The sequence below is a fragment of the Phalacrocorax aristotelis genome, chromosome 9 (genome assembly GCF_949628215.1).
Source record: "Phalacrocorax aristotelis chromosome 9, bGulAri2.1, whole genome shotgun sequence".
NCBI classification, from domain to species: Eukaryota; Metazoa; Chordata; class Aves; order Suliformes; family Phalacrocoracidae; genus Phalacrocorax; species Phalacrocorax aristotelis.
Genome location: NC_134284.1, coordinates 36,284,863 through 36,312,628, shown reverse-complemented (window position 1 = coordinate 36,312,628; position 27,766 = coordinate 36,284,863). Strand labels below are relative to the sequence as shown.

At 44.7% G+C, this 27,766-nt stretch overlaps 1 long non-coding RNA gene across 2 annotated transcripts in view; it reads right to left on the bottom strand.

Moving 5' to 3' along the window:
* LOC142062235 (uncharacterized) overlaps window positions 1-24,394 on the bottom strand; it is a 50,046-nt gene extending 25,652 nt beyond the window's left edge. The window contains exon 1 of one of the 2 annotated variants that reach the window (XR_012662406.1): window positions 24,309-24,394. This is a non-coding gene — a long non-coding RNA (uncharacterized LOC142062235). The remainder of the gene's footprint in view (window positions 1-24,308) is intronic. The other variant, XR_012662405.1, reaches the window with a different exon arrangement.
* Between the last annotated feature and the right edge of the window lie 3,372 nt (window positions 24,395-27,766).

The window sequence follows — 27,766 nt, the reverse complement described above, 5'->3', positions numbered from 1 at the left end:
TTGGAAAGGATCAAAGCCGGTAAAAAATTAGCGAGCCATCATGTAACTAGTCTGCACAGGAAAAGTGTCCTCTGGCAAACCCAGGAATGCCCTCATCCCACTGAATGAATGAAGGTCGTTTACTTCGTTTTTTTTTCAGGTGGTTAATAAAGAATGGTAGAGAGGTAAGAGAGTCCTGGTAATTTAGTAGATTCCTGGCACTGAATTTCCTCTTATTGGATTTTATTTAATCAACTCTAATTTTTCTTAGTGAATCTTAACTTGTTCACATTAGAAACTCTTCCAAGTTAATTAACATAAAATTTCCTTCTTATTCTCGAATAATCAAACTCTCATGATCCCCCCGAAGGTGTTCACATGGAGTTCAGCTATGGCCTCTGTCCTCCAAATGCCCTTCCATGTCCAGTGATAGGGGAAAGGACACTTAATCACGCTGCTCACTTAGTCTGAGATCTGTTACAGAGCCTGGCTTTTAAGAAAATCTTGAAAATAGCGTTGAATTAATGTCTTCCTGGCTAGAAGTCAAAAAAAGTCTTCTACTTTGAAGAGACCGAGCACAAAAAGCCCAAGTTATGAAAGAAAATTTTAAAATATTCTGGTTCCAGCTGCCCTCCCACACTGAAGCCTTCACCGACATTTTAGCACTCTTTCATTTATCTTGGTTTTATTCCCAGCTTGACATCTTTTCACTCTGTGGAGGACCTCAACCCCAGCCATGACGAACTCCACCAGCCTCCTCACTCCTCTGCCCTGGTCTGCAGTGGTGTTCCCAGCCGCACACCATTTCCTACATCATCTCAGATGGCTTTGGCATCTCAGCAAACAGCATCTGGCCCAATGCAGGTTTTCCTGCTGGAACACACAGGCACGTTTGCAGTTTGAGGATCATTTGGCTCCACTATGATACTGGCAGGCTTGACAATGACTAAGCTATAACTAACCACATTATGGCAGACTGGGGGGAAAAAAGGAGAAAAAAATTATTATACTGGGCAAGGGGAACATGAACCCAGGAGGAAGTGTTGAGTTTCTGTGGTTTCCATCCAGACACCTGAAGAAGGAAACTGATGATGAGGGTTTCGGTGAGATGTTCACTGCCTGTTGTGGCACTCCTATGACTGCATATGGAGAGCCAGCGAATGCAACTGCAAACCTCCCAGTATATTCAGTGCGCTTTGGCTGAGGTATCAGAGGCCCAGCTACAGAACTCGAAGTTACTCAAATGTGAAAAAAAAGTCAAAAATAGTTTTTTAAACATGGAAGTCTGAACACAGAGCAAAGAGTTTGCCATAAAAATAATTGTACCCTGTTTATTTTTTTTTTAAGGATTCAAGCTTTGCCATCATCCGAAAGTGAATAACTTCCCTTTTGGTTGGGCATATTGTCAATACAAGCAGAGGACTTTTGAAGACAAAGAATCAAAAGGGAACTTGGGCTCATTTGCAAAATGAGTGAACTGGAAATTAGGGAAGGGGAGAGTTGGTGGCTGGTTTACCTGAAAACTGAGCTCTGTGTGATGTGGAGTCCTGTGGGGCCGGAGCTTGGCCTCCATGACCGGTGGTCCCTTTGTATTTCTAGCAACCAACTGCTGGCCTGGGAGCAGGGCCATAATTTACCGCCATTAATTTTTGCTAATGTAAATTTGAGCAGCTATTTTAAGCCCCCGGCTCCTTCAGTAGTCCCTGGAGAGAGATGGGCGTATCCTAAAGGCAACTCATCGTGCCCAAAGGCAAGTGTATCTAAGATACGAGAGAAAAGAAGCCATGGAGGAAAGCTGAGCGTCCAGCTTAGGTGAAACACCTCCCTTTAGGCAGATACACTAGAAGAGATGAATCCTTCCAGTCAAATGTGAGTTTGTATCTGTGTCTGCTTTTTTGGGTAGTCATTTACCACAGGAACTTCAATGATTCCTTCCAACTTGAACCATTTGGGTTTTTCCCAGTAACAAAAAAAATCCTGTTGCATCTTTCTGCCATGCAATTAACCTGGCCTTTCTTTCTGCATTAATGACCCAGACCTTAAGAAGAAAAATCCATATTCTATATTATGAGGAACTAGAATGTTTGATAAACATTTAACAAGGGGAGTGCGGAGTCTGTTTCGTAACTATAATATATAGCTTACAATCCTGGCTTCAACTTACTTGACCTTTATGCCAGCCAGTATATGTGGTTGATGGGGAAAGCAGATCCTAAATACCTGACTGACACATTAAATGTGATGGGTCTGTAATGCAGGCAGCATGACTTGCAGAAAAGTCCTTGTTATTTGTTTGCTTAAGATCCCTAGGTACTTGGTTTTAAAGCCTGCTTGGAGCCAAGTGACAAGAATCTTTAAAACTGCAAAGCCAAAAATAGCTCCAATATCCCAGTTAAAATAAACTGCAGATAATCTCTCGTGGCAAAATTATGGAGTGCAGCCTAGCGAAAGCAAAGCAAACTCTGATGGGGACTCCTGTGCCTCCTGGATCTAGGCTGATGTTTTTCAGGTAGCATTGCATTATCCTATTTCTTTAATTTGAATGTTCTCTGAGGCCCAGCCAGCACAGCTTCATGAAAGGCAGGTCCTGCCTGACCAACCTGATCTCCTGCTATGACCAGGTGACCCGCCTGGTGGGTGAGGGAAAGGCTGTGGCTGTGTCTGCCTGGGCTCCAGCAAAGCCTTTGGCACTGTCTCCCACAGCATCCTCCTATGGAAGGAGGTGGCTCATGGCTTGGACGGGTGAACTCTTTGCTGGGTAAAACCTGGCTGGATGGCCAAGCCCAGAGAGTTGTGGTGACGGAGCTAAAGCAGGCTGGTGGCCAGTCACGAGCGGGGTCCCCCAGGGCTCAGTGTTGGGGCCAGTCTTGTTTGATATCTTTATCAACGATCTGAATGAGGGGATCGAGGGCACCCTCAGTGAGTTTGCAGGTGACACCAAACTGGGTGGGAGTGTCGCTCTGCTCAAGGGCAGGAAGGCTCTGCAGAGGGACCTGGACAGGCTGGATCGATGGGCCGAGGCCAGTTGTGTGAGTTTTAACAAGGCCCAGTGCCGGGTCCTGCCCTTGGGTCACACCAACCCCAGGCAACGCTGCAGCCCTGGGGCAGAGGGGCTGGGAAGTGCCCGGCGGAGAAGGCCCTGGGGGTGATGGCTGACAGCCGGCTGGGCATGAGCCAGCAGTGCCCGGGTGGCCAAGGAGGCCACCAGCCCCCGGGCTTGTGGCAGCACTGGGGTGGCCAGCAGGAGCCGGGCAGGGATGGGGCCCCTGTGCTCGGCCCTGGGGAGGCCCCACCTCGAATGCTGGGCTCAGGGTTGGGCCCCTCGGGACAAGAAGGGCCTGGAGGGGCTGGAGCGTGTCCAGAGAAGGGCAGCGGGGCTGGGGCAGGGTCTGGAGCACAAGTGTGCTGGGGGGCGGCTGGGGGGGCTGGGGGGGTTTAGCCTGGAGAAGGGGAGGCTGAGGGGAGCCCTTCTCGCTCTCTGCAGCTGCCTGAGAGGGGCTGGAGTGAGGGGGGGGCTGGTCTCTGCTCCCAAGTCACCAGTGACAGGACGAGAGGAAACGCCCCCAAGCTGCGTCAGGGGAGGTTTAGGTTGGATATTAGGAAAAATTTCTTTACTCATAACATGGTTGGGCATTTGAACAGGCTGCCCAGAGAGGTGGGGGTGTCACCATCCCTGGGGGTGTTCAACTGAAACAAGCACCCCCTGCTCCTTCTATCCCCCATTGTGCCCTGGAGCCAAGCTGTGAGCTGTGCTGATGGTGCTCTCCTGCCAGCCAGGCACCATGCAAGGAGTTTGTAAGAGAATTTGCAGTTTGGAGCATTCTCCCCAAACAAAGGCAGAGTAGGGGGAAGGACTCAAGCTCATTCATGCAGCCTGTTGCAGCAAACCAGCCTCTGCAGAGCCAAACCTGGCGGGAACAACTGGGCTTCGGCCGGCGTGGGCTGAAATACAAGGAATTGCAGTCTGGAAAGACCTTTTGTCTCTGAAAAGTCACCAAGGTAATGGAAGGTCTGGCCTTTAATAAAGATAGAGACAGGCGCTGAAGTAATCGCCTTGGCAACCGATACCGTGCTGATGTCACTGGCCGATGCAGCATCACATGTGACAGCAAACGTGTGTCACCCACTGAGGGGCAGGTGAGAGAGGTGTGTTGCTGGGCTTGGCTGCTGGATATCTGGAGCAGAAAGTATCACTGAGCCAAACAGGCTGCGAAGAGAACTCTGTTCCCTCATTTATGCTGTGATTTTGGAAGGATTTTGAGAGAATTAGGTGCTCAAACCTGTGAGACTTCAAGTGGTATGGCTTCTACAAACAGGGTCTAATCGAGTGTGTCTCCAGGTATTTCTCCTTTGTATTGCAATGCTGTGCAGAACCACCATTGACTCCGGGGAGTTTAATTTGTCTCTATTATATACGTGTGTGTCTTGCTTACACACATCCTTTCTGAAAAGAGATGTAAATGACTTTTTATGAAAAACAGGCGCTCACGTACTTATTATTTCTTTTTGTGTCTGAGAAAAAATGAACCTTTTCATTTAATTTGCTCCAATTTCTCCTTTCAGTCCTCCCAGTTACAGACCTGTAGACTGCAATTATTGTATGCTTTATCTGTTTTCACAAAAGGGTAGAAGAAATCAGTAACACAAGCGTCGGTAATGCTGGTGTGGGGTAAGGCAAAGCTCTGCTCTCTGTCAGTCTTCAATCAGAGGTATATTATCAGCTCAGCCATTTCTAATTTCTGGGTGACAGCAACGGGGACATGGATCTGGACCAGCTTTGAACGAGCATCGTTATTTTTAAAATACAAACACTCCTGCCACCATAGCCAACACACAGCGTAACTTTGGTCTACTTTCTGGCCCTTTACACCCACCTGCTGACCAAACCACACTTGGTAAGTAAATGTAATGATCTTCTTTGGCCCTGGGGGGGTTGGTTGGTTGGCTGGCTGGTTGGTTGGTAGGTTTTTCTGCCCCCCTAAAACAGCCCTCACCAGGCCCAGATAAACATTGCTCTATGGGGATTATTTGAGCAGGGTGAGTTTGGTTCTGTTGAGACACTTCCTCTTCGAGCCCTGGAAATGAGAATGGTCCAAGGCCATACAACCTCTATTCAGCACCCTACATGGCATCACAGTATTTAACTCCTGTTACTTTGGCGTTCATCCACAGACAGTGGTGATACACCAGCACTGATTAGTCTTCGAGATGTTTAGAGTAAATCCAGAAGCTCAGCTTTTTACTCCAAGTACACTTGAAAAAGGTTTATTTCACACTTAAATTTCAGCTCTTGACTAGGCTCACCACATCAATAGACTAGGGATGTTACAAAGCACTGGCTAAAGGAGGGGGAAAACCCGAGTGTTTAAACTTCATTCTGGTTTACCACTGTGTTATCCAGGAAGACATTGGCAGCTACCAGATTGTCAGAGGTGGGGATATTTAGTGTTAAGCAGTAACGTACTAGGGAGAAACTGAACCAAACAGAGCCAAGAATATTGTCTATGCTTAAAGTCTCAGAGCAGTGAACAACATCCTGTCCATTTAATTGGAGAGAGAGGATTCCTCTGTGCCAGCAGAGTCCTGCCCAAGCTGCTAGCAATCCTTTTAGGATTAGGCACAGAAAGTGAATGCACTGAAGGTCAAGGTATTATGTGTGTCTTTTAAAACCCTGACTAATAAAAAATTGGGACTTTTGCAACCAGTTTGGCAGGGAGGATGAAAAGCTTTGTGAAAAGCTGCGTTGTTATTGACATATCTGCCAAGATTCAAGAAGTCCTATCTTCAGTGCAATTTCCCACTTGAATTCTCTGGCCTTCCCTGAAAAGTAGAAGAGGAAGGGATTGAGCAAATCAGGGGAGAGTGGGCAGGTGTGAGAGATTAGGAATGAGAGAGAGCAAAAGAAAAAGAAATTACTGATAAGGTTTTCCAGGAATTTGTGCTGCCTCCATCATGGTATTAATGCACTTCAGGTTACTCAAGAGAAAAGGCATGATGGAAAACTGGCTAAAATCCTCTGTTTCAGAAATGCAAAGTATGAGCAGTTCTGGAGAGGGGAAAGGGTGGCATGGTACAAGAGTTCACAGGGAGGGGAGAGTGCTTCTTGCTGTGCAAGGGAGTGTGCAAGACAATTCGAGATGCCATCACACTGCTGAGAGAGCTGGCAGCACCTGGAGGACCTTTGAAGTCCTTAATGTCAGGATTAACTTTCAGGGGGAGCTTGACTGACAAAAGAGTTTTCTATGGTACCAGAAGGAAGAGGATCATTGTTTCATGGGAAATGGATAAAAAAATGCACTGATCGATTTTCCTCAAGTTTTATGTTGTTCACAAGAGAACCTATAGACTAAATCAGCACTATTTTCCATTTTTCGCCTAAATTTTCTTCCTTATTTCCTCTCCATTTTTATTTTATCTTGTTAAAGGGATACAAGAAGAAATGGCCTTGAGTTGCACCAGGGGAGCTTTTAGATTGGACACAGGGAAGATTTCTTCACCTAAAGGGCTGTCAAGCACTGGAACAGGCTGCCCAGGCAAGTGGTTGAGTCACCATCCCTGGAGGTATTAAAAAGCCATGTAGGCGTGGTGCTTAGGGACATGGTTTAGTGTGGACTTGGCAGTGTTGGGTTAACGGTTGGTCCTGATGATCTTAAAGGTCTTTTCCAACCTAAACAATTCTATGATTCTATGAGAAAACAGGGAATATGGAAAAAGGGAGGGTTGAAGAAGAGACAAGTGTATACTCTTTTACTACAATTGACTTTTGTCTTCATCATTACTATATTTTCCATATACATTTATCAAGGGCCCTTTGCTTTAACAAATAAATAATGATAAGGTGGAGATCTGTGACTTGTTCGTTCCTAACATAGGCCTGGCTTTCCTGACAGGGTTAAATTTGGCAGCAGTATGTGCAGTCTTCTAGCTGAAGCAGGCAGTGCAGGGAGCTCCCTCAGAATCCCTCGCTGACAATGTGGCCCATCTGTAGGACACACAGGGAGAGAAACTTGGGTCCAGCTTTGTAAGAATTGGTTAAGAATCTCTTGGTGGATAAAAGCGGAAAACCCTGCCATGATCTCTCCCAGGAGGTAATTTAAGTTAACTAGGCAATTTTGGCCAGTATTCAAGCAGGAAGGGATGTGAGCCCTCTCAACCTTTCTTTGAAGTTATAGATATGTATGAACATACCGAGAACATCTTTGATAGGCTCCCAGCTTTTGAAATTTGAAGTTTCTGTAATCACACTTCAAAACCTTTTTGAAAATAATCATCTCGTCAAAGTGTCCTTTTATGGCTTCTGATGTCAGGCTGGGTCAGCAGCATCACGCTGTGGCATGTAGCATGGCATTAAATCAGAGAGTGGTGTATCTTAACTGCAGGGATCAAATATTAAGCAAGAGAAAGAAATACATGGCACTGCACTGTGCTGACCCTTTTACTCCTGTGTATATATTGATTACTCAACCTGGGCAGCCTTCTCCCCTGGTCCCCACCACATCCTCCCTGATGAGTGCTGGAGCAGGTGAAAGGCATGGCCTTTAGAGAGCCAGAATGTTAACAAGAAAAAAAAATCAGGGTAATTTGCAAAAAACCTCCCACAGTTGCTCCTGGCCACACAGCAGAGTGTGCCGCTAAGGGTGAGTGCTTCAACAAGCCTTTCCCTTCCCCTTGAAGATGAGGAGTTAATGCAGGCTGGTGGCCAGGAGGGACCACAGGGATAGACCCCCATGGTGGGCAGGGTCTTCATGGTTTTGAGGAGATGGAACCACCTCGGTATTCACTAAAGCTACTTTTCACAGCTGATCAGTCAAAAACTCAACAGCTGGGCCTGTTTTATTGATCCCTGCAGAAATACACCAGTTTTCACCACTCCAAGCTTTCATCATAGCTGGTCTCACATTTTCCTTTATTTGCAAATTCAGTGTTCTGAAACTGTCCCTAATTTTCTTTATTTCTTTTGCATTTGTCCCTGACCTCATGGTATTGACTTTCTTCTCTCTCCTCTGTAGCATGTCATCCTTTTTTCTCGTGTTTCTGTACTATTTTAGTAGCTTGCTCCTGATAAAAGCAATGTCTTCTCACTGTTTAGAGCAATAACGGTAGTGGGAAGTGTTCATATGCCAATGCTTAAGGCTCTCAAAGATATTTAAATTACTCATTGCCTTGGGGGCTTTGGCCCAGAGAGCAGCTAAGGGCTATGTCCCCACAGGGACTCAGACACTGCAGGCCCACGTGTGGTGCTGGCTTTGTAGTCCTGTCCATCAGCATGTCCTCATCACTAAAAGGCCTATTCCAACCTCTGGGCAAGATGGTCCCAGCCTGGACTGTTTTCCTTTTTCTCTCATAGTCTGCTTAAATATTTTGCAAAGGAGCACAGGTCCAGAAGGAGGGTCTGAGCCCACTTTCCTCTAGAGTAGTCTGCAGACTTGGCACTCTCCTGGGAACCTCTGGTGTGAACAGAGGTAAGAAGTAAGTCAGTCCCCCATTTCCTGGTGGCATTTTTTAACTACTAGAATAATAGAAGCTAAAAATGAACAGGAAGAGAGCAGAGGCCACTGAGTGGAAATGTATTCAGTTGAGCCAAGCCTCCAGGCAACCTGTGTGGACAATGCTTAATTTACAGCTGCTGGGAGGGCATAGGCACAACACAGGGACTGGGCTGCTCAGCCCTGTGAGGGTGAAGGCACCTCCAGGCTTGCCCAGGACCACACTGTTGCATGTTTCCAAGGCTAGACGACAGCAACGGGTGTCATTTTGAATTGGCATGGCTTCAGTGTAAATAAGGCAAAATTCAGCAACTAAATCCATGCTATATCGAGCATGCTGAACCCAAGGAGTGAGCCTGGGGTAAAGCCAGGAGTGGTCTTAGCCTTCTTGAATCCTCTCTGTGTGCCATTTTCTCTGCTCCCCTCTTAAAGCAAAAGGCTTCTTTACCTGGCTCAGAACACTGGAGTGGGAGCAATCCTGAGACTTTCAGATCTGATCAACAGCAAATTGTGGAAGCACAGGGCCAGGGAAACACATCAGTGGTCCTTAAATAGCATCCCTGCAGGGCTGGAGTTGCAGGGTTCACCTCTGTCCCAAGGGCTGTTCCTTCAGAGAAACAAGATTCCTTAAGCTTTCAATTTCTCATTTTCTCCCTCTTCATCCAAGATGACACTAATGTACTAATGCTCAGAGCAGGGGAAACTGTTGTTCCCTCCACACACAGAGCCTGCAGCTTGGTCACAGCTGTGCGAAAGATGTATTACACTAATGGAGTTTTCTTGGGTTTTTATTTCAGATTTCAGCCCTACCGTGGATTTACCCATCTGATTTCTAACCCATTAGTTGCCTCTTGCCCCTGTCGGAAAGTGCCGAGTTATGTTCTCCATCTGCCTTCTCCATTAACTCTCATTTCTAGCTTAAGCCTCTTCCAACTCTGCTGTTTTTAGCTGTAGCTGTGCTTTGCATCACTTGTCTGGATCCTGGTGCTTCCTGTGCCTGCTCCAAATGGAGCATTGGCTCAGGGAGAGATGCAAAAGGGCTCTGTAGTCAGGACTGCATGACATGGCCATCGGTGAGAGCAGGAACCGGCCTTGGGTACCTTCAGTCCTAATTTGCAAGTGCATAAAGTATTACACAAAACATTCTGTGGGGTTGGTCGCAACCCCATTCGTTCAGATCTGGTGCGGCATTTGCCACTGAAGGCTTCCTGCGTCCGAGGCATTTAGCCTTCTATGCCCAACCTCAGCATGAGAAATGTAAAATTGTTCTTTTCCATTTGCAAATGCACCTAAAAGTCAATGAAATGGCAGCTGGACAAGTGGGCCGTTGCTTTACTCCAGCTTTACACTACTGTAACTTCTTTGAGATCCGGTGGAGTGGTTCAGAGGTGAGTGCAATTCCTATTACAGAGGATTGCCTTTAGCAGTAAGGGTTAGACCTGTGATCCGTTCTCAGCATGTTTATTTTTCCTACCAACTACTGCCAAGTACTAACATCGTCACTGGAGAGGTCACCAAGAGTTCAGCATTCTCAGGAAACTCCTGCTTTGTTTTTTTGGCACTAGCAGCACAACAGCATCGCTTAAATTAAATTCTCTTGAAAAGAAAAAGACAACCATGCCTCTCAGTACAAGATTTCAGGCTTGTTTGTTAGTCGATAATTACTCTTAACCCATAATGCCCCTTGCAAAATAATCTTGTTCCTCACAGATAACAATCTGTTATAGGAATGATTACATTCCGCTTTCAATAAGAAAGCTCACAAATTGATTTGTTTTCTATTAACCAATCAAAAACTGTAATGCATAAAGCTTGGCTGTAGGAAGGATAAAAAAGTGCTGGGCAAAGACTTGTACTCACTTCTAGCCTCTACAAAATTAGTTGTCACAATTTTAACAGCAAAGTGTTACTCGGTTTCTACCATTAGCAGGTTTTCCCATTTAATTGCCACCACCTTCATTATCTTTTGAGGTCATTCCATGCTTTAAAATACCCTCTATGCCTGTAGTCAGTGTCACAACATGCCAAACTATGCATTTTCCCTTGGGGTCAGTAAAGAACCTGCAATATTAAAGAAACACAAGCACAGACCCAGCAGGAATTAATAGATATGCGTAATTTAGTTGTGTATTTCCTCCCTCCATGGTAAGAAAAAGTGCACGTATCAGACGGCTGCTCGAGGATGAGGCTGCTGAGACCAAGAGGGATAAAGCCTTGATCTCTTTGCTCCCTGCTGGGAAGCACCAGGACCTCTGCTTTTCCTGCAGCTGCAGCCCTTCATCTTTGGTCTGGGCCCAATGTGAGGAAAGACACACGTTTATCTTTGGGGCAGCATAAAAGCAAGTGAAGGAAGGTCTGACTCCGGAGCCGAATGGGCTGCCTAGCAAAGCGGGATCCTGGCTTCTGATCCCTCCTCTCAGAGCTGCTCCTATGCTTTCTGCAAGGCTGGCTGTCATCTGCAACAGCACTAAGAGCAATATTTTCAAGCTGGCTTCAATGCAGAGACTGGATGCTCTAATTTCTAAGATTCAGTGTCACCTTTCCCCTTCCATTCCCTCTGCTTCTTTCCAGCTTTGACTCTTCCTGCCCACTGTGGCCCACCAACAGCACTGGTATGAAGAAGCAGAGGTCCTTTCCACCTTTGGGGGTTCTGAGTCGTATCCTTGTAGCAGAGCTGGGGTTTGAATTTGGGGCCCATAAACCGGATGAGTCCTCTGCCTGCTCAGCTGCCACGTGAAATGAGTGTGCCAGTATGTTACCTCCTGTGATACCTAAGGAAAGAATGACCTGCTGCTCCATTTTAAAGCAAGCACAGAAATCAAGGCTATAGGCCTGAGCTGAGCAACAACTGGATGCAGGTGTTTTCCTACAGCCTTGTTGGGATAAACCTAAGCAATGGGTGGTGCAGGATTTAGCCTGCTGGATGCCCTGATAGCTGTCTGACAGAGGCATTTTGCACCCAAAAGATGCAATTTTCTCTCTTGCACTGAACAGAGACAGCAGCATTGGGTCTGGATTCACTCCAGATCATCCACCTTCCCAGAGCCATGGCTCAGAAACCTGAGTTTCAGGTAGGGAGGCAGAAAAATGTGAGAGGTAAGGCAGACAAAGTGAACTGCTGAAGTCAAAAGAAACCCTATAAACAAGTCCTGAAAGGATAAATTATCTCCTACAGCTCGAGTAAGGACATGATATAAAGGCAGTTGGGGTTCAAAGAGAGGAGGAGAATGAAGAACTCATTTCCAAAGTGTTCAGTCAACAGCACTTACAGCTTTGGAAGAGTCCTTTATGAATTACAGGAAAGTCAACAGGTTTCTGAAAAAAACATATGCCTCTTGAAAACTAGCTGGGTTTTGTCTCTTGAAAACTACCTGGATGCACTTATTCACATGAAAACCTGGGCTGACATGACTCTAAACACTACCTTCCATGTATTTAGAGTATGAACCTGATGATGATCAGATCCTACATTTAGGGCATGTGCCATCGGTAGTTGAAGTAGCTAGAACATCTCAAACTAAATGATCGAACATGGTATTGGTTACAAACAATGCAAGACTTGGATTTATGTGCTTAGATATCCAATTAAGGTAGAAGACTGGGAAAGACTGATATGGGTACCAATGAGTAATTAATTTAAGTTCCATTATATGCAAAGATTTAGAACAAGTTCTTAACAGAAAAGTAATTGAAGACACGGTGATGATGGAAAGTGACATAAAATTAAACAGACTTTTGCAAGCATGCTGGACTAGGGGCTCGGGCAAGAAATGCCATAGGTTGAATCCATTTGGTCATTTGAAAAAAAAAAAACAAATTGCAAAGTACCAGATACAAAATTATGCAAGTGAAGATGAGGCATACGTAAACACTAAGGTAGGAAAGGAGGAGGCTAGAAAAAGGAAACGGTTAAAAGAGGAAATATTTCTTTACAACAAGGCTACTGGAAAAGTTCCTCAGGGAATATCAGTTTTTATACTGGTGTGCTGGGCCTGTCCTCGGCAGCAAGCTGGCTGGATTTATAAGCCGAGCTTTAAATTAGATTTAGCAGGAGAATGGGATGGAGTTCTGACCACTAGAGAAGAGCCAGGCGTTGCTGAGGCATTAGGAAGCAACAGTGAAACACCTGTGAATTGCTCAAGGAAATTAGGCTGAACTTACCTGAAAAGGGGGCGTGGCCGATAGCCCAGCTGAAGTGCCTTTATACCAATGCATGCAGCATGGGAAACAAACAGGAGGAGCTGGTACACACTGCCCAGGTGGAAAACTATGACCTGATTGCTATCACAGAAACTTGGTGGGATGAATTGCACAACTGGTGTGCTGTGATTGATGGCTATAAACTATTCAGAAGGGACAGGCAAGGAAGGAGAGCTGGGTGAATTGCGCTCTACGCCAAAAATGGGATTGATTGCACAGAGCTATTCTTGAAGAACACCAATACGCAGGTCGAGAGCTTATGCATGAAAATTAGAGACCAAACCAACAAAGGAAACTTTGTGGTTGGTGTTGACTACAGGCCACCTGCTTGAGGAGAGGAGGTTGATGAAGAGTTCTTTCTTCAACAACAGGAAGCATCACACTGCCCTTGGTCCTCACAGGGGACTTCAACCACCCAGACATCGCTGGAAAAGCACAGTGAACTGCAGGCAGTCCAGGAAACTACTGCAGTGCACTGGGGACAACTTCCTAGTCCGGGCGATGGAGAGCCCGACCAGAGGAGAGGCACTGCTGGACCTGTTGCTGACTAATGCAGAAGAAGTTACCAGAGAATTCAAGATGGGAGGTAGACTGGGCTGCAGCGATCATGCCCTGGTGGAATTCTCAATCTTGAGGGGTACAGGATGGGTAAAAAGTAGTGTCAGGGCCCTAAACCTCACAAAGGCAAACTTTCAGCTGTTTAGGGTGTGAGTGCATGCGACCCCTTGGGAAACTGCCCTCAGAGGCAAAGGACAGAACTAGAGCTGGGAGATATTTGAAGACATTTTTTTCTTAGGGCACAAGAGCTCTCACTCTCAACGTGCAAGAAGTTGGGCAGGGGAGGCAGGAGGCCAGTTGGACTGAGTCAAGACCTTTAGCCAAACTAAAACACAAAAGCAAAAAGCATAGGCAGTGGAGACAGGGATACACATCCTGGGGACATTATAGAGATATGGCCCAGGAGTGCAGGGAGGGGATTCGAAGGCCAAGGCAAAGCTGGAACTGAACTTGGGGTTGTTTGGGTTGTTTAGCCTAGAGAAAAGAAGGTTTTGGAGAGACCTTATTGCGGCCCTCCGGTACTTAAAGGGGGCCTACAGGAAAGATGGGAGGTACTCTTTATCAGGGAGGATAGGACAAGGGGTAATGACTTTAAACTGAAAGAGGATATATTTAGATTAGATGTTAGGAAGAAATTGGTCTTTATGGAGGTGGTGAGACACTAGAACAGGTTTCCCAGAGAAGCTGTGGATACCCCATTCCTGGAAGTGGTCAAGGCCAGGTTGGATGGGGCTTTGAGCAAGCTGATCTAGTAGAAGATGTCCCTGCCCATGGCAGGGGGATTGGAACTAGATAATCCTCACGGTCCCTTCCAAGCCAATCCATTCTATGATCTATGATTCTATGATCTAAATTAGTAGTGTTCCTGTTAAATCTGTTGGAACATCGTCAGCTCTTGAGTAAAGCAGGAATATTGAGAGGAAGAACCGGATGACCTTAAGGCCTAGAGAAAAATAAATCAGTGCAGCCATTGTGCTGACATACAGTAAGACATTTGAAGAGACAGCAGAACACTGCAAGCACAATGCTTAGGGTGGCCCATCTGACAGTCACCAGTTAGCAGGAATGGAAATGACATGTAGCCACCGATGCAGTAGGGCTGGAAAAAAACCAAATTCAGCCCTACAATATGTGGAGACAACTAATTCCGGTGAAGATCACCCTGGTGCCAGTGAAACAGGCCTAGATAAGACCTCATCTCTGTGCAGTTCTGGACAGGGTCATTGAAGCAAAAAATGTTGGCACTAGAACAATTGCTACGGAGGACTATAAAGGGCATCAGGCACTGGTGGTCTCGTAAGAGAAGGTGGAGGAAATTTGGGCTTGTTAGGTTTAATAAAGAAAGGCTAAAAGAGGATTTCACTGCTTTTTGTAGATGTAGATGTGGTGTAGAAATGCACCACAATAGGAGCAGACCAACTTAAACACAGGATATTGCTGCCACAAGAACACGTACAGGCAAACTGGAACTCCTTTCAGCTGTATGTCTGCAGATCTGCACCTTTAGTACAGCGATGCTGAGGATCGGGTACTCATTAGGGGGCTGAAGGTGACCTAAACCATATTATGGAAGGGATAATGTGACAGTGGGGATCAGACTAATGCAGACTTTAGAGGTTCCCGTGGTCCCATTGTGCTGCAGAGAACCCATTACTGTGGGTGCAAAGTCAGGATTCCTTAGGGTTTACAGATGTTGCTATCTTGGATCGTTCTTGCTTCACTGAGCTTTTTGCCAACATCTCTAGTTTTTCAGTCCAAACAGGCATATAGTAAATACCTCAATAACAAAATCAAGAATCAGGATTCAATAATTCATGACTGTATGAACACGGTACCCTTTCCGCATTAGCAAGGTATTTACTCTATGACTATCTTGAGCTGAATCAACAAGGCTGTTAGGAAACAATGCAGGAAGGCACAACGGTACGAATTTTTATAAATGAGTAGGTGGTCACCATTACGGGCAGCTGCAAATCCACATCAGTGAACATTACTCTTGCCTAAAAATAGGCAATTTTCTGATAAGAAATCATGCTGAATAAATTACTGTTTTGTTTCCTCTTCCATTAAAATCTCCCGTTTATGCTACCAGAGATACCAAATGGACTGCCTTCTTTTCTTTTTCCATACAGACCTTTGCATTATAGCCTGGGGCATTTCCAAATCCAGCATTCAATCAGGAGATTACCTCTGAGGTGTAAAGATTGCTCTTTAATCTCCAAATCCCAGACAGCTGCTGTGTTAAATACAAGGATACATTATCCTTCTTTAGTACCTAGTCTTTAATCAGACGCATTGAGGATGCGCTGAAAACAGTCCCTCCTTACTTCCAACATCTAATTTTAAATTCCAGATCCTCCCCTCCTAGATGTTCTTGCTGAACAAGTTCATCCCTCCAGGAGAACAATAGGACCTGTAATAAGCAATCTCCAAACACAACAGCACAGTTTGCCTGCAGAGTATTTAGCTTTTAAAACAATGCTTTGTGGGGCAGAGATAAGTATGTAGAAGAGACGAAGTTATTTAGTTTTATTTCAAGTCTGGAGAACTTGCCGAACAGCAAGAGACTTAATAAGTTCATCTTAGTTTAAGCAAGAGAAGTGGAAGTGATGACTTGATCTGTTTCCTGAGTACCTGCATAAAAGACTTCTTTCTGGTGGGATCTTCCCAGGCCACCAGACAAAGGCGTGAGAAGATCCATGTCTGAAAACAGAAGTTGGGAGAAATCTGGGAAATACAGACTGCATTTTTTTTTTTAACAATAAAGCAGTTTTGCACTTGGCCAAACTTTTAGTTTCTATTTCCCTGATAATGCCCAAGGGATCTGCTCTGCTGTGGTTGGTATTAAGGTATCTGTGAATAGGGTCACAGCACTCTGAAAAAAATCGAAATGGAAGAGAATACGTTGGTGATTAGATAACCCTCTCCTCGCCGTGAAAGTTTTGTCTTTGTCTTGGGTCTTCGTCTCAGTTGCTGGTACCTCAGCTACTCCCTATCCTAAGCCATCACTTTGCTACAGCCCATCAATGTCCTGCAACTCAGCTCATCACCGGTAACTTATTAAGCCATGACAACTCATTTTCTGCACTCACACGCCTAAGTCTTGAAGACACATCTCAAAGTAAAGAAATTACCTTTTTTTTTTTTTTGTCTGTCTTATTTGCTGGATCCTAAATTGCTGCTGGATAGCTCTGATTACTTTTAATAATGAATAATTTATTTTCAAGAAAACTCAATATTTGACAATCAAACTTGGACAATGTTCTTGTGCCACTGCCTCAGCATTCTTGCAATTCAGAAAACAGTGTTTCCAGCCCAAGTTTCTACTTGAGGTGGAGTCTGGTTTAAGCTCCCTGTCCAGTTAGCAATCCTCTCTCTCAGTTCTGGCGGAGCCCAGTATGAAATGGGAACACTCAGGTGCCAAGAGCGGGCTTTTTGCAGGACTGATCATTCCATGCTGCCTGTATGCCGTGAAAGTTGACAGTCCTCCCTCAACAGCTACATGGATACAGGCCGATGGCCTCATAGCAAACGCTGTCCCAGGAAAATAAAGATCACAGCTCTTGGGCTATGGTGGGATTCTTAAATACTGTCTCTGACATTGTGTTTGATAATGCTTAGGGGAAAAAAAAAATTAAGTCCCGTTCCCTGCAGGAAATGCGGTACAACAGCGTCTGAGTTATATCACAACAGCACTATGCCACTTAAATCATGGTTTTAAGAGGCTGCTGATCAACCTCAGAAGCTTATACACCTCCCTTCCTTTGCTCCTGAAGCATCTGAGCTCCTCATAATCTTTGACAGATTTAAGGTAATAGCTTGGCTTGCTATGAATTGTCCTCGTGAGTGACAGTGAAACTAAGGGCCTCATTTTTCAGCCATGATAGAGGTCACCTAGTCCATCTCCTTGTACAAAGGCTGTTTCAGCTCGCCTCAAACTGTTACAGGTGCTCTTAACATGCTCAGACACTTCTGCGGATGGAGGGAGATGCTCCCACCTCCCCAGGCAGCCTACTCCAGGGCTAAGCTGCTGGCTTTTGGCGGCTTCCTTGCTGGCTGCTCTCTCTCTCCCTTACTACAGTTCATACCATAACTTCTTGCCCTGGATATGGAAAATGGGTATTTCCTCTCTGCAGCAATATTTTAAACATTTAAGCTCTCATATATCTCCTCTCTGCCTTCTGTTCTCTAAACTAAACAACCCCACATCTTTCAATCTTCATGTTTTCTAGACTCCTAGTCATTTTTATTGGTTTTTTTTTTCCCTGGACTACCTCCCATTATTTCATGTCTGTCTTGCTTCGTGGGGCACATACCTGGACACCTGAGACCTCTCCATAATTGCGCAGAAGGAAGGGTTTATTATACAGTATTCCTGTACACATATCCCAGGAGGATTTTTTTTTTTTTTCACAGCAGACTGGCCTTCCTCCTCTGATTCTTTTCAGACTCTTCATCCAGCTCTCTCCAGCTTGTATATAAGCAATTGCTTGCTCCAATATGTACAAGAACTCCAATTTATCCAGATTGTTTGTACTTACAATCAAAGTGTCTCTCAAAGCACCTTCCACTCTGGCACAGCATCACTGGGGATGTCAGATTCATTCCAGTGTCTCCAACGTTCATCCTCATTGCAGTTTCTCTGCTCCTATTCCAGTTTCTCCAGTATATCTCCAGCAATGCAGATTATCTGACCCATGGTTTCACTTCCCTTTCCTGCCTTTTTCTAAATACAACGATGCTTTTTGATCTTTCAAAGCCTTTTGGCCTCTCTCCTATGCTCCATGCAGGGAGAAGGTGCCAACGGCTGAAGACTTTGACGTTGTTCCAGTTGAATCCATAAATATACTCAGATAAATTTCAGCAGGCCTTCTCAGCATTTAAAATGCTTAAGTGCTTGATGATTCATATTGTTTTTTTAGAACTATCTACAGGACAACTTTTGGGGAATTTATATGCTCAGGTTGTCAATTAGAGATACAAGAGGTTTTTTGGAAGCTAAATGTAATCAAACAGTATCAAGGCAACTAAGAAGCCTTGACAATTCAACCAGGACCCAAATCTTCAGAGTGTTTAGGGCCCTACAAGTGTGATTGAGGACTTAGGGCCTAGGGAATGGACAACAAAAAGATTTAAGTGTCCTGTGTCCTGTCCCTATGCAGACCTGGCTGTAGGTACCTACAGGTCCCTAAATGACTTTCACAGGCTGCTCCCAGGCAGGACAGGGTGACCACAGATGAACATGGAATAAAACACTACTCTTTCAAGTCCAAGAGGAATCTGGAAAGCTTTGTACTACTCTTTCCTCTCTAGGAGGAGTGTGTTTTCTGTGGACTTTTTGAGCACAAACATTGACTGAGTCAGGTAAAATGCAATTTTTCAGCTTATGATAAATCTAACTAGATACAAGAGCAGAGCAGTCACACAGAGACCTAAGAGCTCAGCAAATCTGATTCTGTCTCAACCTGGCTTCACCCTCAGGCCTTGCTACAGAGGAGCACACATCTTAAATAAAGCCGGGAGAAAGGAAGGGTTATGATGCCATTTTTCCAGCTAAAGAGTCAGGGCAAAGAGCGATTAAGGTCCATTGATGCATAGCTTAATATGCTGCTTAAAATAAGTCATTTTTTTCCAAAGCCATGCTCCAAATATGTGGAAGAGCTGATTTTGAGCCCATGTCACTAAAGACCAAGTGAGGGATGTCAGTGCAGTATCACCAACCATCTTTTACTGCATACAGCAGGATTTCAGTGATTGCAAACATAGACTCAATTTTGACATATTTCAGAGGAAACGGAAGTGGGATTTCACCTTCCCTCTTTTAGAGTTTTTTTATTCACTATGCAGTTTACTGTATGAAAAATTAAGTCTGTAATTAATGTCAAATCAGCTCAACTGATGTATAGATTTTGCTACATTCAACAGAAACTGGCACTGTGTGTGAACACCCACTTCCTGAGACAGTACAATTTTATTTCTGCATGAACTGAACTGTCACATCTTCTTATTTTCTTAAGTTACACGACCCAAGGAGTCAAATGCCAGTTACACTAGTTTGTCAGTGTTTCAGGTGTACAGTCATAACACTTTAATAACTTACAGCTTTTATGCTCAGCTATAGCTTATGGTCTCAACAGAAGATGGGCCTGAGGAACTCTGAGGACCTTCAGTATTAAAACCAACAAAAACGCTGCTGATCTGCATTTAGTTGTTTGCATACATGTGGCCAATATTCCATTCAAAATGAAAAACAGGATAGGCAGATAAAGGTTTGTCCAGCTGAACCTCTGCATCTTTAGTAGGTGTCAGGATGCTGGGTTGCATCAAAAAGGGCATCGCCAGCAGAGAGAAAGAAGTCATCATCCCGCTCCACTCAGCGCTTGTCAGGCCACGCCTGGAGCGCTGTGTACAGTTCTGGTCCCTGCTGTACAACAAGGATGTGGCCAGGCTGGAAGGGGCCCAGAGAGGGGCCACCAGGATGATCAAAAGACTGGGAAGCTGCCATACGAGGGTAGGCTGGGAGAGCTGGGTTTGTTCAGCCTTGAGAAAAGGAGGCTCAGAGGGGATCTCATCACTGTGTACCAGGACTTAAGGGGCAGCTACAGAGAAGATGGAGACTCCCTTTTTACACAGAGTCCCATGGGGAGGACAAGGGGGATGGACACAAGTTGCTCTTGGGGAGATTCTGATCGGACACGAGAGGGAAATTTTTCACAGTGAGGACAGTCACCACTGGAATAATCTCCCCAGGGAAGGGGTTGGCTCGGCCACGTTGGACACCTTCAAGAGCCGTCTGGACAGGGTGCTGGGCCGTCTTGTCTAGACTGCGCTCTTCCTAGAAAGGTTGGACTAGATGATCCCTGAGGTCCCTTCTAACCTGGGATTCTGGGATTCTGTGATCTCAGTGTCCGGTTTTGTTCCCTGTTTCAAAGGAGCATTTAATATCTTGGAAAGATTTGCAGGTATTAGTAGCCTAAAATTCTGTGTAAGCGAACCATGTTGGTCAAATGGCAAATCTCACTGGGACATATTAACAGGAGAGCGCGGGGTAGGATAGAGGATGCTGAGGTGCTACCCCATGTTCTGAGCACTGTACTTCAAGGAAGGAAGATGTAAAAAAATGGAAAGAATTTGCAGGAGAGAAAAAGAATTGTTTAGCCATTCAGCACATGAACTGCTCAGACAGGTAGAGGGATGTGGACAGATATAGGGAATGGGTATGGTGAGGATGAGGTTCAGCCTCAGTTGGCAACTAAACCCCACGCAGCCACTCTCTCACCCAGCAACAGCCAAACCATCGGTGTGTTATCGGCGTTGTTTTCATACTCAGCCCAAAGCCCAGCACTGCGCAGCTGTGGGGAAGGACATTAACTCCATCCCAGCTAAACCCATGACAAGAACATAGGTAAAATAGGTCAATCAATTTTTCTCCACTAGTTGACGAAGAAATTAAATTATCACCTCCCAGATTTCATTTGACTTTTAGAGAAACATAGAATCATAGAATCACGGAACGGTTTGGGTTGGAAGGGTCCGTTAGAGGCCATCTAGTCCAACCCCCTGCCATGAGCAGGGACATCTTCAACTCAATCAGGTTGCTCAGAGCCCCGTCCAGCCTGGCCTTGGATGTTTCCAGGGATGGGGCCTCCACCACTTCTCTGGGCAACCCATTCCAGTGCTTCACCACCCTCACTGTAAAATATTTCACCCTTATATCCAGTCTAAATCTACACTACTTTAGATTAAAACCATTACCCCTTAGTACAGAGAAACATCTTTAACTGTAATGCCAATGAAGCAGGGATCTGACGAGTCCTCTCTGGTGAATGTTTGCAGGAGATGAACAGTCTGCCCGGGGAGCAGGGCAGGAATAACGGGTATTTTCCCTCAGTGCAGGGCTTTGATGTACCCCATTGTTTTAGCTTCCTCCTTACATGTCTGTGATTTACGCTACTGAATGAACTTGTTGATCTCAGGCTATACCAAGGGGCCCTGGAGGCTCCAGGTGGATCAGAGGTTCTATTTATTACTTACTACAGAAATGCAAACCAAGAATCCATTCCTGCAGAAAAAAAAAAGCTCTCTTTGCAAATCTGAGAATTGTTTTAGAAGAAGCTAAATAGCCTCAGTGGAGCTGCCAGTCATCCAGGTTTCCCTGCTGATTGTCTCTTTACACAATTTCTTTTATTGCCCAGAACAATCATTCAGGGAAATAAAAAGGGGAAAAAAAAATCTCAGAGGAAAAAAAAAAACAAAGATGCTTTCCCTTTGTCAGGATTTGCAGCTATCCAGCAGTCTGCTAGGAGATCTTCATGCCCAGAAGTCCCTCTGCCCATGCTGTTGGATCAGTCCCAGTGTGCAGAGCAAGTCCAGAGCCTCAAAGCGCAACGTGCTTATTGCACACTAGGAGAACTCTGTGCACAGCATTTGCAGCAGGTTGAACAGAGTAGGGCATGTGAGAGCCGCCATACATGTGTTGTACAGCTCACGTGGTATTTGTCTGTACAGTGTTTCTGAGATGCAACAATTGGGTGCCTTCAGCTTAATCTAGTTGATTTCCACTATTGAAATCAATATCAGAACTTGGAATGGACTCAGGTCTCCTTGCGGCTAATATAATGTCTGAACTGCAAGATTACCTGCCTGCCCCCAAAAGGTTTAACTATATTAAATTTTCGTTGTTTTTTGCTGAAAATAAAACCAGGATTGTGAGACAAGCCAGCCTGCTGATAAATGCTGGTCCTGCCTTAATTCTTATTTTAATTGTCATGACATTGCACTGGATAATGCAAAGCAACATAGGCCCTTCTCCCTTGTCATAGCACTGGAAAGATGCATGAACTTTTGCAAAAAAAATTTATGAAATCAACTTCAATGTGTTGGGTTCAACAATTTTGAACATATTTCTCAGAAGTGACATTCGAATTCTCCAAATATTTCCCATGCTCACCTACAGCTATGTTACCTAAAGGAAGACTCAAACTTCTGTGACACTCATTTCCCAAGTGTATTCCTGAGATAATCTGCAGAAAAACTCACAGCTTATCTCATAAACCACAAATCAAAAGTCATACACAATGTTCAACGAGAGCACGTAGGGCTCGCACATCTCTCGTGGATGAAATTTATACCACTATGAAATAATATGAAAATCACCCTTTTCAATCTCTCTCCAATGCGATGGAATAGGTTTCCCTATTCTCAAGCCGGTGATAAATTTAGCTTTTGCATCTCAAAGTACAGCGAAGCCTTTCCATTTCTACTTCAGAATAAAAGGTGGCCTCTGATGAACCACAAGAGCTGCCATCATGTGCTCCTTGCCCCATTCCTGAAGCCAGGTTGGAAAAGAAACGGGATGCACCAGACCATTTGCGCAGCGCTCGCACCCACACAAAACATTTCCTTTAAACGAACTCACTGAAGAGCCACTGCACGGAAATGTAGCGTTAGAAGCAATTTCAGCCAAGACATTTTAAGCATGGATTGTGCCTAACAAGCCACTCCAGCCGTACTGAAAATGACCCTTGAAATATTTTGTTTGAGCAACAAGAACATAGTGTAAATTTGACTCAACAGAAAGCCCTTAAAGTCAGGCTTTATTTTTTCTGAAAAAAAATGAGATTGAGGACTTTCATTTCTTTGACTAATGGAAAAAGCCCCAACTCTCCTCCAGAAATAATTATTGCAGGGCAGAGACTGAGCAAATGAACGCTATGAGTAACGGAAGTCAAAGAAATCCCATTTAATGCTCCAATATTCAACTGAATGTTAAATACGCAAGTCCATGGAAAGCCACGGATTTTCTGAAGGGTTACAATTTTCAGGCTTCTGTAGGGTTTTTGAGGCCTCTTCAGGGTCTCTTCAACCACAGAAGCCTAAGCAACTCAGAAGCTTCAGGATTTCAGGACTTGAAATAACTTTTTGGACAAAAGTAGCTTGTGAAACGCTTACCCTCCAGTGCAATTTAAAAGGAGTGTTTCAATCTCAAAAGTTGTTGAAAACTACTTTTATCTGGATAGTTACCTTTCCTCCAGTGACCTGCCGCGCCGAAGGAACTAGCCACCCACAGAAGAGGGAAATCCCGCATTGATATATGCTGGAAGTGCATGGAATTTACGTGGGAAAGACAGGCAGAGGAGGAGGGCAAAATTGAGCCACTAGTTAAAAAAATTAATTGCACACATCTCTCTTTTTCACAAGACTATGAGGTTTAAGATACATACCGCTTCGCACCGGGCTGCTCAAACCAGAGAAGCGACGCACACGTTCACAGGCACATATGCATTCTGGGTTGAACCGATCACCATCTCAGGTTACTTGAACAGTGTTCCTTGAACTAAAATAGAGCCCACGGCTTCAGAATGAAAAATGATTGTTCAAAAAGGGATTTGTACCAGATTAATGGAATCATTTGAAATTCACACTTTTAATTAACCTCTGCCAGTCTCCGGGACTGAAATGCCTTGTGTTTCTGTGGCGGCTGCACAATTACTTTCTTATCTTACTCCGCTGGCTCCTCACACTCGATGCACCCCAGGTGAAAGGTGCCGGGGTGCGAGGAGTCGCTGTGAAGCACTCCGCCCGTCTGCTGCCTTCCTCTGGTGGGGGGCCACCAGGAACCCACTTAGGACAAGTATTTGCAAAAACCTCTGAAGCCTTCGTGTGATTTATAAATAAGACTAGCTCCAAGCAGGCCAGAGCAGAGGAAACTCTGTTGTTTTATCTTTATGTCCTAATCACCAGAGAGAGTCAGGAACTCACAGGCTATTTAAGCTGAGTTTATCCTTGCTATCCTGCAACCTATCTGTGTAATGCTAGTCAGAAGACCTTCCTAAAGTAATCAGCATGTTGTTTTGAAAAATGCCTCACTAGTTTACACATTTCCAGTGATATATGTATTTATATGTTTCCTAAAACCCAGCCAGTGGTCCCATTGGTTAATTTACTCTCATCATCAGGCATGTATTTTATTTCTACTCTTAATTTGTCTAATTTCAGCTTCCAGCCACTAGATCTTGTTACATATGGGCCTGAAAGACTCAAGAGCCCATTATCTTAATTTCTATTCCCCGTGTCGGTACTTACTTGTTATGATCAAGTCATCTTTCAATCTCTTTCTAAATTACCCACATTGTGCTCCTGCAGTCTGTTGCTACCAGGGCTTATTTTCCCACATTTTCAACATTTGTTTGGTTCCACTATGAGCTTTGTTTAACCTATTAACCTTCTCCTGGAGCTGTGGATAAAGGCCATAATGCAGTATTCCCCTTACACTTGCATCAGCGCTAAGTACCCATGCAACAGAAACTCTTCGCGCCTCCCCAGTAGCTCCCTGTATTTGTATCCAAGCATTTTGTCATCCATTTGGACTGGAGCATTGCACGGAGAGGTCTCGTCCATCAGATTCTCTGCCACCTACTTTTCAGGTCACTGCTTCCTGCAACAAAGTCCTCCAAGGATATTTTTTTCACAGTATAGGGTTTTGCAAAGTATTATTAGAGCACATGCTGCGACTTCATTTCCTCTCTCCTACCATCTGACGTAAAATATCCTTTATCAGTGGACTGCCCTTTTTAATTTTGTCAAATAGATTATCTTTAACCATGTGTGGTTGCGTGGTTTTCCAGTGTTTTCCAATGGAGAACCTGGCCTGAGAGCCGCAACAGATGCTGGGCTAGAGAGAAAACTAAGCCAACTTTCATTGTATGCCTATAAGCCATCTCCACATTATTTTGTTTTCTGTCATTCTCATTTAGCTCCATAAATGGATTTAGCCTTAAACGATGAGTTCAAAGTGAAGAAAATAAATATATATATATAATTTTTTCTAATGAGGCATTCATTTAGTGTAGCTTGTGAACTGGCAAAACCCAGGCACTAATCCACTCTATCTTCAAAACTGCTGGCTGAAAACCAGCCTACAGGAGCAGCATTTGTAGTCGGTGACGGTTAGTCTATTTGCATGACTTTGCGTTTATAATGTGGTACTGCTGCTTACTGCAAAGCAAAATAGAAATATTAATTCAGTGCTGAGAATAAAAATGAGTTTGGAGAAGAATACCAGGCTTGGCACAGGAAACCTAAAATGGTACAAGAAAAGCCCATTGCTGTCCAGAATCTGAAGTTCTAAATGGCACCACTGTGGCTGTCAACCTGTTTCTCGGCTTTTTGCCAACTGAAAGGTTTTTCAAGGTTTCTCCAGGAGAACGCATTGCTTCAGCCTCAGAGGCACTCTGCAATTTCTTTTCTCCAGAGGGATCAAACTTCTGCCTCCCTGAATTTTTCCCTTGACCCGGCTTCTCCACTTCTCTTACCTCTGCCAAGAGGCTAGCCACCTTCTTGACATAAACTATCTGCTCTGCGAAGAGCCTTGGTAACATGGGGGCAGAAATTTAATTTGCTCCTGCAGGTACAAATCTTTGCTATCTCTTTTTGGACTTTATCACTATAGAAGTACTTCGGGCCTGGACAGACAAGTGAAAGCAATGACTTATCACAACTTAATAAATGTATCACTGTCAGCCAGGCTGAAGTAATTACCCACCGTGTGTACTCGTCTGCCGCCACGGCGGCCGGGCAGAGCTCGTTCCATCCAAACACCTGCACGATCGCTTGCTCAGCTGCACAAACAGTGTTTTGCAATCGTTTGTTCATATCCATTTCTGCTTTCTCTCCTGGGCATACAATCGATGTGTTCCTCCACTTTTCAGCTCTGGAATTTGCCGCAAAAGCCCTCTCGCAGCAGTCCCACAGCATTTTGCTCCAATGTTTCATTTCCGTAGAGTGCTTTAAGCTGTCACAGTTTTAACAAGGATCTCAAAACAAAGAGTGCATCTAACCCATCCTGTGATTGTTCCTGCTCTTCAGAAACATTTTTTTACCTCCCCACACTTGCTGTTTTTTGATAGTACTCTGCTTTTTCAGAGGATCAGAATCTATTTAGTCTATTTACAAGGAGACCTTGAATCCATCTTTAAATTCTAGCCGGGTTTCTTCCCCAAATCCCTGCTCTAGCTCAGCTGGGAGTTACAGATGTGACGCAGATCACAGGGTGAGCATCCGTGACCCAGAAGATGCCTGAGGTCAGGCTAGATTTTCTATAAGCCTGACCTTAATGACTCCATCAGTCAATCACAACTAATGATGCTAATTTCTTCTGTGGCCAGTTCAAGCTCTCCCAACAACTTCTTTTATTTTCTGCATTTCGTGTTTACCTTAAAGATCAGTACAGTGTGTCTGTAGGGACTACCATTTATAACATATTCCCAGATACTCTTAGACATGGATATGTTCATTGATAACAAAACTGGACGTAATAGGAAAAACAGAGACTTGTTTGCTGCAGATCTCTATTCTCAGGCATATTTGTACTGCTTGAAATGACATAAGTACGGCACTTTCCCCATCACTCTCAGCACTGGCAGGCTGTGGCCAAGTCATGTTTCCCCAGGCTGCATGAGCAAGGCACTGGAAGGAGAGCTCCAGGTTACTGCCTCCACTCCCAGGCTACAACCTGGGACACAGGCTCCCCCTCGTGAAACGGCCAGGTTGCCTATTCAAACTATGTGGTTTTATGTATGTAGTTGGAATTCTGCTCTATTTTCTGCCCTGGCAGTAGATATCTTCTCTCAGTGATCAGACCAAACTAGTCATGACCACTTTACCCAAATATATTCTCATGAAAAATTCATCCTTTCTCTGAAGCAGCCTTTTTTCCTCCATGGCCTCATACCCCCATTTACCACATCCCAGCATGGATAGGTTGGTGGCACCTCTAGAGATTGTCCCATCCAACTGTGTTGCTCAGAGCAGGGCCAGCAAGAGCATGGTCCTTGGGGCTGTGTCCTTCTGCATCTTGAATATCTCCAAGGATGGAGACTCCACAGCCTCTCCGGGCAACCTGTGCCAGTATTTGACCACCCTCGCTTTTAAAACCTTTTTTTTTTTTTAAAGTTTCAGTAGAATTTCCTGTATTTCAGTCTGTGCCCGTCGCCCCTCTGCCTGTCAGTGGGCACCAATGAGAAGAATCTGGCTGCATCTTTTTCACACCCCATCAGAAATTTATACACATGGATATATCAGCCTGAACCCAGAGCCTTCTCTCCTCCAGGCTGAACAGTCCCAGCTCTCTCAGCCTCTCCACATCTGAGAGATGCTCCAGGTGCTTCATCATCTTCAGGGCCCTTTGCGGTCCATTAAATCGCTATCATTCTTGTACTGGGGAGACCAGAACTGGGCCCAGCACTCCAGATGTACCTCAGCAGTGCTGGCTTTCGTATGTTTGGAAATACACATAAATATAATGTCTTTGTGCTGCTGTTTGTTTGTTATACCACCAAACAATTTCAGAGGTTTTGAACAGGAATAAGATCAGTTTGATTCTTCTGCTTTCGAGAGGACTATTAGAACCAAAAAGCTGTGTTTTATCCTTTTATTGATATGTTTAGTTATTATTACTGACAGCAAACGCCTCTGTGCTACACTCCTTGCAAATCCACAGCAAAGGAACGCACCCTTTGCTCCTGTTCGCTGTACAGGTGCGG